At 28.4% G+C, this 21,715-nt stretch overlaps 1 protein-coding gene across 18 annotated transcripts in view; it reads right to left on the bottom strand.

The window, feature by feature from the left end:
• LOC123262111 (forkhead box protein P1-like) overlaps positions 1-21,715 on the bottom strand; it is a 237,823-nt gene that overhangs the window by 171,777 nt on the left and 44,331 nt on the right. For 2 of the 18 annotated variants that reach the window (XM_044724167.1, XM_044724169.1), the window contains exon 2: positions 2,666-2,716. The exons of the other annotated variants lie outside the window; for them this stretch is intronic. The gene's annotated coding sequence lies outside the window, so the exon portion shown is untranslated. The remainder of the gene's footprint in view (positions 1-2,665; positions 2,717-21,715) is intronic. 18 annotated transcript variants of the gene reach the window in all.

Below are 21,715 nucleotides of genomic sequence, written 5' to 3' on the forward strand. Positions count from 1 at the left end.
TTTTATTGAACCTAATCTTGAAAATAATATTCAATTAACCATCGATATCTTAATTGTCAACTAAATAAAAAATAAACTTTATCATTTTTATGAATATATAAATCATTGAAAAAAAAAATTGACAAAAGCAGATTGACAAACTAATAAAAACATAACAATTAACAGAAGTTAATAATAGCGGTAATATAACGTCCGCTGATCTGTTCTGGCCCTCTGGTCTGTGGTTTGTATGGTAAAGCTGTTGCGGAGGTGGAAAACGCTAAGGGTGAGTCGAGAACGCAATGAGAACAAGTGTAATAGATACATAAATACGTGCATACGATACACAAAGCAAAGCGAGAAAGCGAGATTCATAGAAGAAAGAGAGAGAAAGACAGACTCAGTATTCAATGTATGTACATCGAGTACATGGATATGTATATAAACTCTACTTCGAATAATATCACGGTAATACCAGCCGTTCTATTCGGCTGCTCTGGAAACTAGTTTATAGCCAATTGTTATTAAGGCTGGTGCTAAGTCTTCGAACGGCTGTGTACCCCTCCCAATAAGTAATAGTAATACTAACCCTTCCTCGCGTTCTCTTTCTCTCTTTCGATTCTCTACTCTGTCCTAGCAGATAATGAAACCAAAGAGAAAACAACCGAAAAATCATATACCGGGAAATATTGGTGGGAAGAAACGATGAGAAAGTGAAACAAATATTCCATATACTCACTGGCTCCCAACCCCTTTTTGTTATCACTTTACATACTTTCTTTTATTTCTTTGCTTTTTTTTTTTCAATATTCCCCTGGTTACTATTTCAGCAACGTTTTAATTAGTAAAATACTTACAATTATTGCCCACGCAAGATTTATAGTGGAAACATTTATTTTTTATTTCGCATAATTGAAATTTTTCAAATTACAATTGTTTTAAAAAATTTTTAATTTATTTACTAACAAAAAAATATATCGGCTCCAAAAAATATTGTTCGCTCAAGAAAATTTTAACAAATATTTTATTGATTTTAAATATAAAATATTTTGGATTAAAATTTTCTTTCCTGTGCTCAAACTTTTAAAATTAACATTAAAATATTACCACACGGAGAAAACTTTATTGTAGAGTTTATTATCTAATTATGTTAAAATCTATTAACTGAATTCGATAGTAGTAAATATTATTTAAATAATTAAGTAAACTATCTGAATTGTAGTATTTACCATCCTGATGGTAACTACTATTATGATGGTAATCAGTAATAATAACTGTTATTATTTTAATTAATTACTACTATTATCAAAATCGTAATTCCTAATATAACCTAATGGTTGCAATTACCATTAGTAATAATAATAACTACTACTTAAGATAGTAAAAAATATTAAAAAAATTAATTTATTAATTTAAAATATTAAAAAAATAAATTTTTATTTGTCTAAAACAATTTTCAACGCCAAATTTTTCAAAAAGAATTTGGAATTTCCAAAAAAATCAAAATTTTCAATAAAATTCAAATTAAAAAAAAAAATTAAAATTTCAAAAAAGAAATTTTAAATCAAAAAAATCAAATTTTCAAAAAAAACATTTTGAAGGAAATTTAAAATATTTTAATATTTCAAAGAAAAAAATGTACATTACCTAAAATATGGATGTAAATAAAGGATTTAATTAAATTGATATGATTTTTTCTTTCAGAATTTTTACAATCTGAGATGGTTACAGTTACTATCTTTGATTGTAACAGTTATAATTTATAATAATTACAATTATTATTTTCGATAGTAATCGTTACCATTATTGATAGTAACTATTAAAATTGTCAATGATACCACCTATTATTTTGTTACCATTTTAGATAGTAGGAGTTATTATTTTTGTATAGTAGGTAGTATAATTAATTTTTCTCCGTGCACAAAAATAAAAAAAAAATAATAAAACTTTTCGAACATGAATAAAAGTTTTCATGTTTGTTAATTATTTATCAATATTCACAGCTTACAAATATACACTCGACCTTTCTTCACTGATATGTTACAACTCAACCTTTCAAATCTGAGTCAAGAGAAACCTACAAGAGTATTTAATAACGTATGTATGTTTAAAGGTCGCAGTTTACACTCGTACTGTTATAACACTCAATTATAAATCCACTAACAAGAACAATCAAATGTAAAGCAGTAATTTTTTAATTCTTATTTACGGAATTCAATGTATGACTTTTGAATTACATAATTGAGATATAAAAAATTTTTAAAGATCTTTCGTAAGATAACACTCAGTTATAGGTCAAATTTTTTGATAATTTTTGGGAAACAACATTTTTGATAGCAAATAATTTATTGGGAAATGAATAAAAAAAAAAGTTTTATAAAACTATCAATGCAATTTTTATAAACTATTTTTTTGTGCTAAACATGTTTCTTAAGTAAAACTAAAAATTATTAAATGTTTGCTAATATTAGTATCATAAACAAGACGCACAATAAAAGGTCTAAGACAGTTTGATAGCATGTCGATGAAGGATTAGTTGCACATTGTATCGTCATTGATTTTTTGTGCTAAGAAGTATATTATGTATAGTACAAAGACATTGCCAAAGCGACGAAATAGAAAAGAACCATCACTAGATATAGAGTAGGGAGTAGGACAGAAATGAGTTAAAGAGCTTTGAACTCACGTCAATAAACCATGTCCGCTCTCAGTGGCCGAAGAACAATGCACCACTGACCTGCAACACAAAATTTTTGATTCATTGATCGTGAATTCACTCCAGATTTAGTTGCAAGCCTTCAAGAGTCAAGACGTTAAATTTTGAACCCCGAATTCTAGATTTAATACTCGAAATTTGGGAATATTATGTGAGAAAAATTTTTAGTCATTTGAGAATCAAGATTTGTGCAAAGTAAAAAAATATTTACGAACAATTTGACACGATTTGAAATGTTTTTAAGTAGTATTTGGTTCTTTAAACTTTTTTCGTCACATTTTCTATTAAATTCTTTATAATAAATCCTTCGATGGCGATATCATTTCCAAAATTTATATTAAAAGTATTCAAATTGTGTATACTGTAATTTATATTTCAAAAAATTATTTATTGAATTTTTCTTTAATCGTAATTTATAATTCTCAGCAGTCACAGAGTGTTTTAAAGTAGTTAGTATTATTTTTACACCAAAATTTTTTTTAACAGAATTATCGTAAATTTTTATTCATCAAATTTAAATTTGAAATTTACACAGTAAAAAATTTTACGTCATTGCGCGAAAAAATTTTGTGTTAAAAATTTTTATGTTGAATATTCAACACTTTTTGGTGTTGATTTAACAGAATAAATGTTAAATTTACACATAAAAGTGTTAAATATTTAACACAAAAATTTTTAACGCAATGACGCAAAATTTTTTACTATGTAATTTAACTATTGAAGGTCAGTTAATAATCATGAAATCAAAACTTCCTGTGGCCATTTTTCCAAAAATATTAAAAAATTTATTTATCTTTAAAAAATAGTTTGCAAAGAAATTTGTGAGTCACGGAATTGAAAGTAATCAATATTAGAGTTGGAAGTGAAGATATATGTTCGAATGTGGGCAAACATTGTATACACGTGTGCATTGTTACAGTCTGTAGAGTAGTGCGAGCGAGCTTGCAAAAGCATCACCACCACCAACAGCACCACCGACACCATCCGAGCCTTCTCCAGCCCCATTACCAGCATCGGTACTCGAAGACGGGGTGGCTTTTAGGAGCGAGACATGAAATGAGAAAACACCGTGCGTATCATTGACAGTGAGAGAGTTGAGCTGCTGGCTGGAGTCGGGCCGGCGAGGTGGTGGTAAAGTGGGGGCGGCTGCCAAGTGAATGGAATGGGGAAGAAGGAAAGAGGTGGACAGTCGGACAAACAAAACCCTTGCTGCTTCATTTCTGCCCGTCTGGCTAGACACCGACCCCTTTATACACGTATATTATACGCAGCAGCGCGCCCAACGTTTCCGTTCTAGACGCTTACACGTTCGGTTTCGTTTTCGTTCGTCCCATATGCCTCTTTTTCCTTCTTTTTTTTGTTTTTTTATTAATTTTATTCCCGATGTTGATGATGTATACTTTCCAATTCGTTAATTAACGGTTTTGTTCATGCTTGCGTCGACAATGCTACAATGAGCGAATCAAAACGATCTCTATTATTGGGGTGTAGTCTTATTAATTTATGTAAAAATATGACAATACGTACGCTGAAAAAAAAAATTAACTTGATTCGAGGTAAAAATTCTTAAACTAAAAAAATCATTTGTAAGAATTTCATTGTTTTTAATCAAGAAAAAAAATTCTTGAATCAAGTTGAATTTGATTCAAGTAAAATCAGATTAAATAAAAATGTAATTTCATACTCAGGAATTGGTAAAAATTTCATTATTTTGCACTACTCATTATGCGAAGCATCAGAGAGTGCTTTACGATCGAAAAATTTGTTTTGCCTCGATTTCGCAATTATTTAATTAATTACACGATTGATAATCAACGTATTCTAATTAATTTGCGCACCATTCGATAGATAATTTAATGGAGATTAATTCTGTCACTGGTAAAAATCAATTTAAGATAATAGAACCAGAAAAAAATATCAAAATAGTTAAAAGAAAATTCGTGTCAATCAACTCAATTTTCCGTTAAAAACACGATAACTTGCGTAAAAATTCACGAATTCAATCAGTTTTTTTTTTTAATAGCTTGGCATTTCCTTTGCGGAGATCTCCATTGGAAATGGTAATCTTATTTAATGTTGTTTATTTGTTATTAACGAAAAACTAAAATTAGTTAAAAAATCCACACAGTGCGCATGATCAGTTTAAAACACCGCGCGAAACTTGAAATGAAAAAATACATAAAAAAGAAATTGTATTTAAAAGTATTTTTTAAAAAAAAAAAGTAGCAAACAAAAAAAAATAGTAAACTGCAAAAGTAATATTTAAATAAAAAAAAAATAAAATAAAATAAAAAAAAATTCTTTCAGAACATTAACTATTTTTTTTTATTTATCGAACCAATGAGCATTATAAGTCGTGCACTTTTGGATTTGCCAAACTTTTTTTAGATTAACTTTAAAAAATATTTTGTAATTAATGTGATCATAAAATTGTCAGAAATACAATATTTGAGGCATTTTATGGGTTCAATAGTTGCGAGTTATTGTCATTAGAAAAAGTTTTAATAGCACAGCAATAATCGTAAATATTGAGATTATAAACACAATTATACGTACTATAATTATTTGCTTAAAATTACTGTATTAGACACCTAAGTAAAAATGTGTTTCTTTGTTGATGAATCATCTATTACAGAACTTAATGCCTCAATACGTAATTACACTGAAAAAAAAGTTTGTCCTATGGGTATACTCTTTTTTAATGAATTGGTATTGCGAATATGATATAAAAAAGTTTAAGTACTATCGCAATACTCTGTTTAAGTGAGTGACTTATATTTTCCGTACGATACTATTGCAAGTTCAGAGAGTATAGCAAAAAAAGTTCCCGCGTAAGACTCAACGCGTACTTCGCTTCTTTTTTCCCCGTGTTTATATACTGTATTTATACCTTTAACCTAAACATCGTTTTTAAGAGCATAAGAAAAATATTTATATAATTGACATTAACAATAATTATTTATGGATCCGTGGGTGAAAAATAAATTAACTGAGTGGAATTAATCCTCCTATCATCAAGTGTTTGAAGGTATACCTTACATATATGTAGAGTATAATATAAAATTACATATATGTCATTTTATAATGTAAAATTTGAACACATTGTCAACCGAGGTTAACCTTTATTACAATAATTGTAACATCCTAACATTAGTGTTTTAATCAATATTTTTTAATAAATAAAATTTAAAAAATTAAAAAATTAAATATATAAATTAATAAAAAATTAATATATTTAAGTGTATTGTGGTTATTTTTAAATAAAAAATTTTTATTTTGTTGAGGAAATTTTTTATGAAAATTATTTTTATTCTGAGTAATTTTTTTTTCTGAAATTATAATTATAAATATTATTATTATTATTATTGTAATAATAATTTTTATTATAATTATAATTATAATTATTATTTTTTTTTTTTTTTTTTTTTTTATAATTATAAATAACAGAAAATTTTTGTGGTGGCACTCAAAGTCGGTTTAAGTGTATGATTTAAACGAGTTTTAGTGTAGCGCTTAAAAATATTGCGTTGAGACTCAAATATTGTTTAAGTCTATTCGCAATACCAAGTATTGTAATATCACTGAAATTTATAAGTGTGAGACTCATACTTTTTTTCAGTGTAATTAAGTTTATTCAATTTTATTTAACCATATTTTATTTTTTGTAAATATGATAATAATAAAAATAGCTTTTATAAAATTTTAAGGCCATTAATATTATTATTTAATTTTAAGGAATTTTCATTAATTATATTATTAATAATTTTAATAATTTTAATGATAATAATAATAATTAGTCAGTAGTTGTAGGATATATGTAAGATGTTAGTTGAAAAGCTCTAGAGACCAAGAGGTATAAGGGCACATTATAGAGCTAGTAAGTAGTAGGGCGGTCTAGTCGCGAGCAAGGAGGGACCAAGGATAGTAATTGTGTACGCGGAGAATGGCAAGGTAAACAAAACTATGTAAGATTGCCCCATTAATATACATATCTCTCGGTTGAGTTGGGCGAGGCCCCGGTGAACCCGTCAGTGAACCCGACTCGAGATAAGAGGGACAGAGAAAACAGATCGTACACGTACTGCTTTACTATACCGAGCCTCTCACTCCCCACAATCCGGTATAGGTTCTTAGTTCCTCGAGACTGCGACCCGGGGGTGAGTCGTCTTGGCTTCAGACTGCTCCTTGAGCCGAGGGGTTAGGCTTGCTCAAGAGCGAAGAGGGAGAGTACACACAATGGATATTGAAGCTATAATTTACGGCTGATTGTTACCACCGCAATCTATGGATTCCAAAGCCATCGGGCTAACCGGGACTAGTCCATCCTCGAAGACTCCTTCAAGATGTTCAATATCGTATTCATATCCATGTTCAATCTTTAACAAAATGTTTCATTAATCCGAAAAAACTAATTATTTATTTTCCAAATTTTTTTTTATAATTGAAATATATTTATTAGAATATCGGAAATATTTGTAGTAAAATCAAAAATATTCAATTGAATCTAGAAATTTTTATGTTAATTATTATTCAAGTATATTTTTTTTTAGATATAAAAAAAATGGTACCTTTTATTATTATAAATAAAACTAACGATTCTAAAAAAAACTTTAACAATTAGAACTTATTTTACTTTCGTCGAGTTTAACGTTAATTTTAAACGTATATAAAAAATCAAAATATAAAAAAATATATCACTATGTCAGTATTTTTTTACATAAATTTAAATATATATTCAACATATATTTTTAATGGATTTTAATTAAATTTAAAATATATACTGTAATCGGTTAAAAATTGGCTATTAACTTAAAAATAAATTTTTCATAGGGGCATTCCATAGTGACTGGTGGGACATTTGACTCTGAAATTCCATCAATTATAAGCTATAATTATGTGACTGAAACTTATACTATAGTAAAATTTATCTTATAATATAGAAGAATAACTAATTAACAACATCCCTTTGTCAAAAACTTCGATTACTTTTTAAATTTCTCGTAATTATCATTTGACTGAGTGTGACTGGTGGGACATCGAAAAATCCTTCTCTCTTACCGCAGTATACTTAAAGTCGAATTTCAGTTCGAACACTAAACTTTTAAAAAGTACTTCCCTCTCAACACAAAATTTATCCTACAAACATTCAATATTATGAAGAATTAGACTGATTACCTACGTAGAAACAATTAAAAAAAATTTTTTTATTGTGACTGGTGGGACAAGTACAAAATGTCTACATCAAGTTGTTTATTAAAAAGACTTTTATATTATTTCAACTTTAGAAACATTATTGTTTATATATTAACTATAAATTATTTAGGATAATAAAAAAAAAAAAAAATAATTAAAAAACACAAATAAAGGATTTAGTATGCTGACAACACAATCTTGATAAACTTAGGTGTTAATTAATAGCGAACATAAAAAAGTTTGTTCTTGAAACTATAATAATAAATATGTTAGTTAATAACAAACATAAAATGAATTTGTTCTTAAAACTATTAAAACAACATTTGACTCGGATACAAGTTAGTACGGCTGAAAAGTTACTAGGAGAGAAAAATCGATTTTCTTATTGATTAAGAAAAATTTTCTTTACAAATTAGTAAAATATAAACTTTTAATAATAAATTAAAATGAATTAGAAAAATTTTTAAATTTTAGTCATTTTTCCATTTCGCACGGAATGCCCCCATAGATATTTTCCATATTTTTTATACTTCAACATAAATTTTTTTCATGGAGGTTTATTACCAAGATTGTAGATACAGACCCGTAGTTTAGATTTGGAATTTATTAAAAAATATTCGTGTACAAACATGTGTTGTAATAAAAATAAAAATGCAAGCCCCACAGTTGTTTTTGAAACAAAGGGAATGATATTAAATCTGGAATTTTCAAGTAATTGAATTTACCATCAATACCAATAGGAATATTCTATTGTCATTGAAGTCAAAAGTAATTAAATATTCAAATAATTTGACAAACATTCCGTTCTCTGTATTCAAGGTATTATAGATATTGATACCGGACGGAAGACTTTGTAAATGAATGCAGCGATACGCCAAAATTTATAAATAAATACTGAACATAAAGGCTCTGTGTATGAATTTTATCCGCAATCAAATAACAACATCGGTAATGAAGGTTAATTGAACTCTGTGTCCCAAATGAAAATTCGCGAGCGGAGCTTTGATGTTTGATGCTCGGGACAAAACAATTTTCGGACTTGGACGCGTATGCACGATTTATCGAGGGCAATAAATTGCCGGGTATTGAGTGTTTTATTATTAGTGATGTAATGCGGACGAAAATATCGCGATCGGTGTCATCTTGAGAGGGAGATTTATATTGGAGCTTCCAATGCCGTGTAGAGGGAGAAGACGAAGGATAGGGTACGAATGAGCGCTGATAGATGACAAAGTCTTGAAGCCCCAAGACTTCACCAGAGAAGTGGACGGTAATAAATGACCGTGTGATGTTACCCAAGACATTGTCTGGTTGGGATGCGGCATGACGATCTATGTTCTCCATTTCTCATCAACTCACTTCACCAGCAAACAATGGGGAACTATAGGATAAGAAATGTCATCCTTTGCTATAACCCAAAGGCAAGGACTCCTTGATCACTCATGTACACCTTAATAATCTTCCGCTTCTATTTGCTCTGTTCAGAATTTTAAGACATGGGAAAAAAAAGTGCCACATTTTTCCGAGTTGGGAGATGACTTTTCAATGAATTTACGATTATCATCACGATTTATACGTCAAATAGACACTCTACTGTGCGATAGCTTATAAATAACTTTTTGTGTAGTCATTAGCGATAATTATAGTCCCAAGTATTTATTGCGGCTATTAATAGTTACTCTTACTTCTGTTTTTTAATGATTATCTAAGTAATTAAGAGGATAAAAAAATTTATTACAAAAATATCTAAATGAAAAATTGAGTTTTAAGTAAAATTTGGTATCATTAGAAAGGTTAAAATTTTTATTTGTTCCTAAAGATGGGGTATATGTTTTTAGATGATAGTTTATTTATTATATATAGTTTTACTAGCTGTTAGTTGCCCGCTCCGCTGAGCGCTTTATAGAATTGCATTTTTAGATCTAGACTTGAAATTTAATTAGAGTATTGTTTTGACTTGCACAGATTCCAAATTCTATCGAATGGGCAAGCACCTTTTATCCATGAAATTATTCTAGCTAATATTCATTGTAACTTTCAATGTGCAATCATTATAATATTTCCGTGTCTTTCTTACAAAAAAGAATAATATTTGATATGAAAAAAAAAATTTGTAATGAGCATTGAAAGTTTCAGTTAAAGAAATTGCAGATTTCATAAGTGAAGAAATCTGCCTAGTATATAAACATAACCAATAGAATTAAAAAATTTATTTCAAACAAATGACAATCGAATATAATAAATTTAGTTACAATAAAAATTAATTATTTCTAAGTCAAAAAAATATAGGTTCCGGATAAGTAATTACCAACATATCATATACTAAAACCTTCTCCGAAACACGCTGCATCTTATGGTATAAGTATTATTCCGATCGGTTCAATAGTTTTCGCAGTATAACCGGACAAAAAAACCGGCTCTCCATTTATTAGTATAGAAGATATAGATTAGAAACTATCTAAATAGACTAGAGTTTTGCACCAATAAAATTTGTTTATTTTTCATAAATTTTTTTAAACGTCAATGATCAGGTGTCAAATTTTAAAATAAAAATTAAGTTAATACTAGGAATTCAAATTGCGCGCATACGCGCGCGCTTTAATCCTAACCAATAAGGAATCAATGACCATTCTTTCGAGATTTTTGAGATTTTCGATACTAAACTAACTTCAGTTCAATCATCAATTTTATATTGTAGGATAAAAAATGATAGAAAAATAAAAAAAAATTTTAACAATGAATTTATTGTACAAGAAATTATGAATTCTCTTGTGTTTCCTAATATTTACTTCCACTTATTCCAGTAGTTAAATTAGAAAATATTTGAAAGCAAAACAATTAGTTATTTTAGGGTATCAAGTCTTGGTTGTACAAGTAGGTTCCATGAAATTACTCATAAAATTATTAGTCAGCTATATTAATTTCAAAATTTTGTTCGTATCTAAATTATTATAAGACTTCACGAAATTGATTCTTACGATTAAAAACTTGAATTTTTTTTTACAAAGTGAAAAAATCAATTTTTTAAAAATTTTTCTCTAGTATAAACTTAAAAAGAAAAGCAAACAAAGACGAATGTCCTCGAGAGGGACTTTAGATAAATATATTATGTTTATTGTCATAGTTGATTTAATAAGTTATTATTGTCTTTTCTTGACTTGTTAATTGTGTTATGAATAATTGGTTGAGGTTTACATATTAACTAGCTGGCGTGGTTTGCTGACACGTGAGTCACGAGCGGGTTATAAATTAATTAGGAGGGTTAAATTGGTGAGACAAGTAAAGCGAGTACTAGTAGCAAGATTCACGTATTATACAGACAAACTTATAAGAGAGGATCTAGTTTATGTTTGTACTGGTGGTGGTGGTGGTGGTGGTGGTGGTGGTGCAACCCTTATGCTGCTATCTCAACCCGCCGGTGAAGGTACCGAGGTATGTGTTGTGTAAGGATAGCTGACGGTATACAAGAGTGATGCTCCAAGCAGACATGTCGATGTTTGACCCGCCTTACAAGACCCAAGATCCCCAATTCCAAGATCTCTATAAATGTATATCCACAATCTTCTTCATCCTCTTCCTCTCTCTTGTTCTCCTTCGTCCTTCCTACTTCTTAGTCGATAACTCTGGCACTTGTATTATAATTACATACGGTACCTGTACTATTGTAGTTGTGAAACGTTACGGGGTTGATAACATATTAATTTAACCGCTGAACACGAGATTCATTTTACTCCCTCATTACCTATAGATTCGATTATTGGTTTTTTAATTGTGTTTGTATTTATACACAAAAAAATATCCTGTTTCAATTATAGTTTTACTTCTGTTAAGACATCGATTTTTCATTTTTAGAAATTTAATTTTAACGTTAAAAAAAATTAAAAGTGTCAATTTTACATTAACAATGTAAAAATAATATAAAATTGTATTTTGCCAATCTCTTATATAATTTTATATATAAATTAATATATAGTTTTATACAGTCATATCAAAAAATTTTTCTCCCGATTATATTATTTTTATAGATCCATTCATGTAAATATAAGATATTTTTTTTATAAATGTATACAGTTACTTAACTACGTAATTTTTATAATTAAATTAATTTTCTGTAATTTTCACATATAATTTTTTTTCATTCACGCGGTTTGATATTGGTAAAATTATTTGTAAACATGAAAAAAAATTTACATTGTAAAATCAAAAATCATGTTAAATTATTTATTTATTAATTATTTAATTTCAATGCCAAGGGAGTATAGCCAGATGGCAAAAGTATACAAAAAGAGTTACAATAAAAGTACACGTATGACTAATGAAGATATAAAATTCCAAAAATTTTAGATATTAAGAAATAATCGTTTTTCTTTAATTTGGAATATAACTATGAAAAATACAAAAAAAGAATAAGTTTGAGTATAAAAATTGAGCATTAAAAATTTAAGAGTTAAACTCAGTGGTACAAATTATAGAAGATTTAGATTAAAGTATTTGGTAAAAAAATAATTTAATTTTGACAGAATTTTAATGAAAGTATTTTTAGTTGTAGGTTCAAATTGTAAGAAAATTTTTTACTAAACAATCTTCACCAAAACACTTAAGTAATAAAAAATTGATTGCTCCAATTCAATAATTTTGATATCCATCAGTATTTTCCTACAAAAATAACCCGCGTCTTAAAAAATTATAAGCTGACATTTTAGGTCATATTAAATTTTGATATTCTTATTTTTGTTTATCGCAAGTAGGTTATATCGTAAGATTTCGTCATTCAAATTATTCAGTGTTCTATATATTTAAAGCTACATTCATTCCTTTACTTAATCTGCGAAGAAAAGCTTTTTCAATTAAAAGCACAAAAAAATATTTATTTCTCTTTGATTTATTTTCTTGATTCTTGAGTGAATTTATTTAATTAATTAAATTATAGTTTTATATCGACAACGATGGATAAAATCTTCGCTACGAGGTAATGAAGATATGTTATTCAAGCACTGTAAAAATATTTCAGTAATTAAAGAACCGTAAACAAGATAAAATATAATGTCCGATAATATAATTAAACCAATTTACAGAAGCTTCATTAAAAATTGTGTAATGATGTTTATTCGTATGTGAATTTTTTTATTATTTAACAATTACATCGTCGGTAAATTAAATAACCAAGTTCTTTAATTATTCAATATTATTCATCTTCTTGATAATTATTTCGTAATTATAAAAAATATCACTTGCAATCATCATTACGTTTTAAAGAAATAATTATTATCACTCATTGAGAATATTTATGTTTTTAGATTGATGAAACTTGAGCTTTCTCAATAATTAACACGAAAACGAATTTATTTATTTAAAACGATCGAGATAATTGGTATGCCGTAAAGCTATTACGTGTAAATCGTTGAAATTATCACGAAATTCCCTTGCAGTTGTCAAGCCATCATATTCTTACAGACTTTAGGGTTTACCGGTGACATTAAATATAAACTGCCCTTTGGGATCTTGTTAGTTCAATTCGCTTGAATAATCCACCCTCGTGAAACTATTTTTTGTTTTTATTTTTATAATACCATCCTCTTTTTTTCACTTTCCCCTCCTGTTTTTTTATTACTCCGTTCAATGAAAAAATTTAAATACTACATGCTACATACTTCATATACGCTTCCTATTTATTTATAAAAAAAATTTATTTCAACCCTCGGAATTAAAAGTGGACAGCAGATTTTTCTAAAGCAATTAAAGTAGTTCCAGCGTGCAATAGTGTAGTTAGAGCATATTCTATTGCCGAAAATTCTACGTCCCAGTAAGTCCCCATTTATTAAGTAAAATTTTTCTTCACTCTTTTATTTTTTTTAATTATAAAAAATAGTTCAGCGTGCAAGACGTTTTACATGCTTTTAATAATAATTGGCCCTGAAAATAGCAACTTCGGGATTTCGTAGTCAACATTAATTATCTACACGGAGAGAAAAATATGGAAATCATTCTTATAATTTTAATGAAATGTTTTCCTATACCATTTTAGGAGCGATTACTTAAATTATAGAAATTGTATCCATAATTTTTGAGAAATGTTACTATAGCTATGGGAATGGTTCCTATAATTATAGGAACGATACCTATAATTATAACTGTAATATCGGCATGGTTCCCATAATATATAGGAATAGTTTCTATAATATTATAGGAACCATTCTTATAATATTATGGGTACTATTCCTATAATATTATATTGATGATGCCTAATAATATTGAGATATTTATCATTACAACTCAAGTTATTTGTGACTTCGATGACCACTTTGAAGCATTTGAAATTATTAGTAATTTCGATAATTTTACTTGCTTCCCAATAACATCATTTGAAATATGTAAAATAAGTAATATTGTTCATATAAATAATAAAAGTTACATACCCAAAAGGTGGATTTAATAAATATTCAACGTATGTATTGTAAATAAATAATTTGTTTTAAAAATAAAATGAAATTGTAAAAATAAACAATGAATTTCCATATCTACTTTGCTCCTCTAATTGTATAGTGAGAAAATATCCCTTTTATTAGAGAAACTTTAGAATTGCTACAATATTTTTCAATATTATCTAACACAATAATAACTGAGTTGGAATAAACAATTTAAGATTAAGTACACACGTGAATAAAAATTATGAAAAAGAAATTTTTTCACTCTAGTGAAAGATCAATTTTTATTTACAAAAAAAAATTTATTAGCAAAAAAATATATAGTAATTACTTTATATTTTTTATGTGATTGCTTCATTATTATGAACATAAACATTTTTCTATTATTATGTGCGTCATTCCCATAATATTATAGAAACCATTCTTATAATATTATAGGAACCATTACTTTAATAATATAGGGACCATTCCTTTAATATTATAGGAACCATTCCCATAATATATTGAAGCTATTCCATTATTGTATAGAAATGTTACCAATAAATTATGGGTATGGTTCCCATAATGAACATAGGATTGATACCTATAATGATCATTTTATTATAGGAACCATTTCCATAATTTTTGGAAAGGTTCCTATAAATTTCCCTTCGTGTACTGTAAAAAAAAAAAAAAAATATAAAAATCTGTCGAAAGTAGGTTCACGCTAGAATTATCAAAAGAACAAATTTAACGATACAAAAATGATTGCAATAGAAAAAAAAATTATTTAGCAAATTATCGGGGCTGTTTATCTCGTTCTATTTCATCAAAAATTAAAATTAAAATGAACTTGAGATTGAATATTTACAAGTTAGAATTACAAAGAGACAATTTTTCCATGAAAGCATAAAATATTCTGGCAAACGAGTCATTAAACGTAGCAAACAGTGAAAAGTATAGGCTGTAAAAGGGTAGTATTTAACAAAGTATAAACTGCTATAAATAAATAATCAAAGAAAAATATACATTTGTTAAATGACGCACGAGTTGGCAACATTTAAATAGTACTATTGTAAGCACATATCGTGCAACCTTATACACCTTGTGATGTGTGCCGACCTACCCCTTCGATGTATCAACCCCTAAGCCAATGACCCGGGTGGTCTACTGGTTATAGGCGCAGCTATATCTGTGTGCTGCCTATTCTTAGACAGATGCTTTCGTATTCATATTCGTACATACTAAGAACCCTCTAACCGGGAATATAATTTATGCTATTCTATTGTTGTGTACCTTCTATTGTTCTCTATATTTATTTTTCTGTTTTCAGGAACAAACAATTTACATTGTTCTTCATTTATTCTAAAGATTGTATCATTTCATTATTACAATCACTGTATGACTGCCGAGAGTATGAATTATAAATAGAAAAACTTTGGCTCTATAATTTTCCGATATCTTTAATCACAATATACATAATTTGGACTTTTGGAACAAATTAAAAAAATAATTTCAATAAAAAAAATTAATTTTATCATGTAAATATACTGGAGGCAAAATTTTTTTTTTCCGTTCTTTTAATTATACACTTTAAAAAAAATTAAATTGATTTAAGATTAAAATTCTTGAAGCAATAAAATCATTTTTAAGACACATCATTTTAAATAAAAAAAAAAAAAAAATTTTTTTTAAATCAATTGAAATTCACTTAAATAAAAAACAATACACAGAAAGAAAAATTTTTTGACTGGAGAAGAAAATTCTTGGCTCAAGAAAATTTGTCGGGTGCCTGAAGGAAGATCGAAGTTGTGTTGGCCGAAGTAAAAATTTTTCTTGAAATTCTATTCTCGGTGGAAGTCATTTTTTCTTAATTCAAATTATCATAAATACTTGATACAATAAATTTTTATATTTGATCAAGATTTTTAGATTCTTTAGGGAAGCAGCGCCACCTACTTTAGCTGAGAGAAAAATTTTCTCACCTTGAGAAAATTTTTCTCGAGAATATTTGATACCTATTTTATATTATTTTAGCGTACAATTATACATATTGAATGAAAAAAAATGATGAAATATTATTTGATCTTCCCATTTGACATGTTAATTAATAAAAATATTAATGAAAATTAACTTCTATCTTTATATTTAATTTTTTGGAGCAAGAGAGAAATTTTCTCAAGACAAGAAAATTTACTTCTATCAAGAACTAAATTTTTTGGAGCAAGAGGCTGAATTTTCTCAAAACAACAAGATTTTCTTGACTTAAATAAATTTTCTTGGATCAAGATACGTATTTCTTAAAGCAAGAGAATTAATTTTGTTGGAATAAGTGAAATTTCTTGTGTCAAAAAAGAAAAAAATAATAAGGAAGAAAAATATTTTCTTGGCTCAAGTGAACCTTTTTTTCTGTGTTGAAAAATAAACCACTGATGATTATGTTATAATTACAAATTACTTTAATCAAACACTCAATATTGAATTGATAAAACATGATAAAATGTAGACGTGATTTATAAAAATGATTATCTTCTTATTTACTTTTCTACTTGATAATAGTAGATGCTTAAATATTTCCAATTAAATAGAAAAAAAAAAAAAAACTCGATAATAACGCAAAAATAATCTTGGTATTAATGTAACAGAATACTCGCTACTATACTCAGCAAATCTGATGAAATTAAGGTGAAGATATTCCTAATTTTTTACTATCATCCATTCCACAAAAAGTAATAATAATAATAAGCGCAGGGCATGTGAAAAGGGTGAAAGAGTGCGAGAGGACTCGAACAAGGGCCAGGGGGCTGCTATGCAAATTGGAAAGATAATAATCGATTGTCGGAGGTTGGAGGCCGAGTTGATGGACTGGTGGATGAGAAGAGCGTCCACCTGGACAACACCGATCTCTCAGGCATATTTAAAAAAAAAACCATCTCCGAGCCACCCTCTTTCTCTTCCACTTCCAGCCCTTCACCCTTTACCTCGCAAGCTCTCGAACGGAGTTCGCCACCCGATCTCCCTCAAGGGAAATTATATCGTCTGCTCTCCACGGGTCTGCTCATTCCAGGCTCCAGAGATCCGAAGCATCCAATACCTTACCTGTCCACTCTCATTCCAAGCTTTAAATATCCATCGCTTAAATTTTTCCCCCGCGCCTGCTATTCTGTTCTGATTTATTTTATCCTATTGCGCCATCAACCCCAACAAAAATTATTAATTTCATTCTTTACTCGCTTCACTATTTAATTCACAAAAAGTATTACAAGCAATCACTCCCAATTTATAATAATAATAACAATATTATTATTTTTGCTATGGTGAAAGAAAAAAATAAAAAATATAACTACACACTTTTTATTCTTTTCTTTACAATATATTCCGTAGTGTTTACACTCGTGATAAAACGCTGGGGTGAAACAAACATGCGGGCGTCGCACACTCACGGGCAGTATTTTCTGCTGGCTCTATTGTATGGCCTAATGTAGCTGAGTAGTCGATTAATTTGAAATTATAAAAATATAATAAATTTAATTTTTGATTAAATTTATTTACTTTTTAACTAAAACTAGATATTTTTACACGTTTACTCTTTTAATACGAAAATTGAAAAATACTTGATTGAAGAAAATTACTAGATTGATTTGAGAGACAGACTTTTGAGGAGAAACATTTTTTAGATAGTTTTTAATCAAGAAAAAAAGTTAAAAAGTTTGGAAAATCCAAAAGTGCACACCTGATAACGCGCATTCATTTTTTAAGAAAAAAATTAATTGTGTAATTGATAAAAAAAAAAAAAATTATAATTAAGTAAATTCTTACATAGTATTTTTTATTTTTTTTTAAATATCGCAGTCTAAAAAAATCTAGCTTGATCAAGTGGTGCCATAGTTTTCAAGTGCAAATAAGAAAAGTTCGTTTGGCTTTGTACGGTTGTATCGTAGTGAATTTTAATAAAAATTCAATTAAAAAAAAAAAATACGTAAACTAGCCCACTGATATGAAATACGGACCCAGTTCATCAAATTCTTAAACTAATAAAAAAGGTCAGGTCTTGAAATATCAATTTGTTCGGGAGTAATCGTTAGTACATCCAAAATGGGGTGACATCCGGACGTCCACTTAAAATTTTTTTCAAAACGTTTTTTTTTTTTTTCAAAATAGCAACATGAAATGATTTTAGAAAGTAAAAGATGGTTTAATTTAAGTGTTTTTTCCGTGTACATCTACTTATATCATTGTATAAGTGTAATATGGTTGTGATAGAGGCATTTAAAAATCACAAAATTGCTTGACCTTGACGAGTCGAGTATTAAAGCACAACCTCACACGCTTCGTGCTATGAGGCGAGCAAAAAAAAAAAATTTTCTTAGTTTAAGTGAATTTTACCTGATTCAAGGATTTTTTCGTCTTGATTCAAGGAGATGAAACTCTTCAAAATGTTGATGTTGGTTTATGAAATTCTCTATTGAATCGAATATATTCTTTTTTCTGTCAGTGCAAATAAAGAGAAAAAATTTACCATGTTACAAATTTAGCAATTCTACAAAACACTTTACTTTTTTCAATTAAGACACTATATTTCACCCAAAAATTTTTTTCCGCAGTAAAATTAATTCAAAATTGTACCGACTTGTTTAAAAAATATAAAAAATTCTTTTATCAATAATCAGCTTCAGCGTTATTTCATAGAAATATTTTTTTGGTATTTAAAAAAAAAAAAATTTCTTTATCGAGTTATAATAATAAAATTTTTAAAGAAAAGCAAACTTATTGATTATTTTTTTTTTTTTTTATGAAAAATTTGATTCTATCTTATGAAGATTAAATACTCTAGATGGAAAATGTAGAATTTTTTAATTTAAAAAAATGAATCAAGAATTGTTAGCCAGTAAATATTACTTATTTTATCAACCACAACTCTTCGGGTCCATAAGTTGCAAATGATAGAGATTTACAAAAAAAGCTCCGGAGTCTGCGAAATATAAAGTAAAAAAAGCAGTGTGTACTTAAGGGAAGCATCGTCTGGCCACTGCAAAAAACATGAGAGACCAAGTTGCTTACACACAGTCTCCTTACCCCTTTAAAACCTTTTTCATGGACACAAACGTGGGGAACGTGTCGAGGGCTAGAGGGTGTAGTGCACAGCACAAGTCGTGGCTGTATGCATGTATGTCATATATTATAAATGCATATGTATGCATTTAAGTACGGCCGAGGACTGTTTTGTTGCAACAAGCAGCTACCAACTTGAACAGCCACTCAGACTTACTCTCGTGTGGACAATAATGCATGAGGTCAAATTGGAAAATTATCACACCGACTTTCCCTTGTTTGCTTCCCTGAGAGTCCAGTTTATTTTTTTAAGGATCGTATCAAATATTTTTGTTCCGCTTGTTAAGTATCCCCTCTGCTCAAAGATCTGAGACAGTAAAAAGTTGGACAACCACTTTGAAGAGTACATCAACAACTTTTTTTTTTGTTTTTTACAAACTAGCTGCACTTGACACTTTTTTTCTATTGATATATACCAAAAAAAATTTCTATTTCTAATATCTGCACAGCGATAAAAAACGTTAAAATGATTAACAAGTATATGGGTGATTCTCTGTAAGGACGTCTTAAATCTGTACAAAATTGTCCGACCAAATTATTTTTAATTTTATTAGAAAAAAAATTAACAAGGGCTACAAAACTATCAGCTTAATCATAATAAATAAACAGCCGATTTAATTTTTGTTTTTTCGATATTTGTGTATCTTTTGCCATGTAACATGACAGGAGACTGTTTGCCAGGGGACTGTTTTTTTTTATTAAATTGAGAAAAATCAAGCAAACTATTTCAATGCATTCAACTTTTCAAGTTCTCAATGAATGTTTACATTAATTAGAATAATATTAAGACTTATGGATCGAATTTTATAAATAAATTATAAATAAAAATAGTTGCCAGGGGACTGAGTTTTGAAGTGGCCCAGACACATATTTCCAGCACAAACGGTGCTTTGACACAAAATAAAATGGCGATAAAGCGCTAACACCCCTATGGTTATTAACTAAAGGCTAGTTAGATCCTTATAAACCTTACAAAAGGTAAAATAACACGCTGGATTTTTTTTTTTGGCTTTGAACTTCTGGCAGGGGACTATTCTTAAAATACCTGGGACAAACTTTGGTTTAATGAATTTAATGAAACAAATTAATTTTCGGTACTTTTTATTGAAGAAGATTGTTAGTTAACTAATTAAGTTTACAAACATTATGGACTAAATTATATATTATGGGCGAATAACTTAAAATTTAATCTTAAAGTTTTAATTTTGGGAATGGAACAGCCCAGGGGACTGTTATTTCGGTGGTTTACGAATTTATAGCAAAAAAAACCAAAATTTATTTCATTTTAGTTTTCAATGCTCCAAATAGAAATGTTTTTTTACTTTCGTAAAAAATTTTTTTTAGTAACAAAATAACAATTTTTCTAATAAAAAAATGCCTGGGACAGCAAAAAACATCCTTACAGAGAATCACCCATATAATTAAAAAAAAAATAAAGCTCATTAAAAAACAAAAAGGTTAAAATTTAGAAAAAAAAATTTATTCAAGAAAAATATTTGAAATAATATCAACAGAAAAGCACTTTCAATAAAATCGCGATTAAAATTTTAGCACGACATTTTTATTTTTCCTCTTGCCAGTATACTCTTAATATATTTTTGGAATATGGAAAAAATTTGATTTTTTGAAACTTTTAAAGAGCTTTCCCTTCCCTTACCCTAAAATATTATTTTGAAGGATAAAATAATTAATATTTATTATTAAATGCAGGAGCCCGATGCAGGTGAAATTAAAGTGAGCATATAATAGACTAGGGAGAGCAGCGAAATATCGATTTTATAAGGGTAGTAAAATTAGTGAAGGGGTGAAGCAACTTCCGATCACCGAACCATCATCCGTTTATTTCTTACCGGCGGCGAATAATTAGGGCCGATAAGTCACGATGCAACACCACCCACCCGCCTAAATGTACATATATGTTTTAGTTTATGCTGTGTAGTTTATACGTATACACATAAGAAACAGTCTGAGTTTATAAGGGAACGCGAGTCGAGGGTGGATAGAGGAGAGTTAGGTTCTGAGCCAACCCGAAAGTTAGCTGCTCCTGAGAAAAGGGGTTGGGATCGCGTGACCTCGACCTATCACACTCCAAGACAGACAGACTTTGTTCAGCTTATACTTCTTTTCATATCCATCCATATATATTTAATAGTTTGTGAGGGTAAATAACTCCGGCTAATGCACTTTAAATTTTAATAACAAATTTCATAAAGAATAAATATTATTACAGACCTACCTACGTATCATCAAAGTCTCTAAGTAATTTTATTTTCTGATTTACTTTGAATTTATCTCTATTATCTGATTCGAA

Source organism: Cotesia glomerata, linkage group LG3 (genome assembly GCF_020080835.1).
Source record: "Cotesia glomerata isolate CgM1 linkage group LG3, MPM_Cglom_v2.3, whole genome shotgun sequence".
In the NCBI taxonomy this organism is placed as follows: domain Eukaryota; kingdom Metazoa; phylum Arthropoda; class Insecta; order Hymenoptera; family Braconidae; genus Cotesia; species Cotesia glomerata.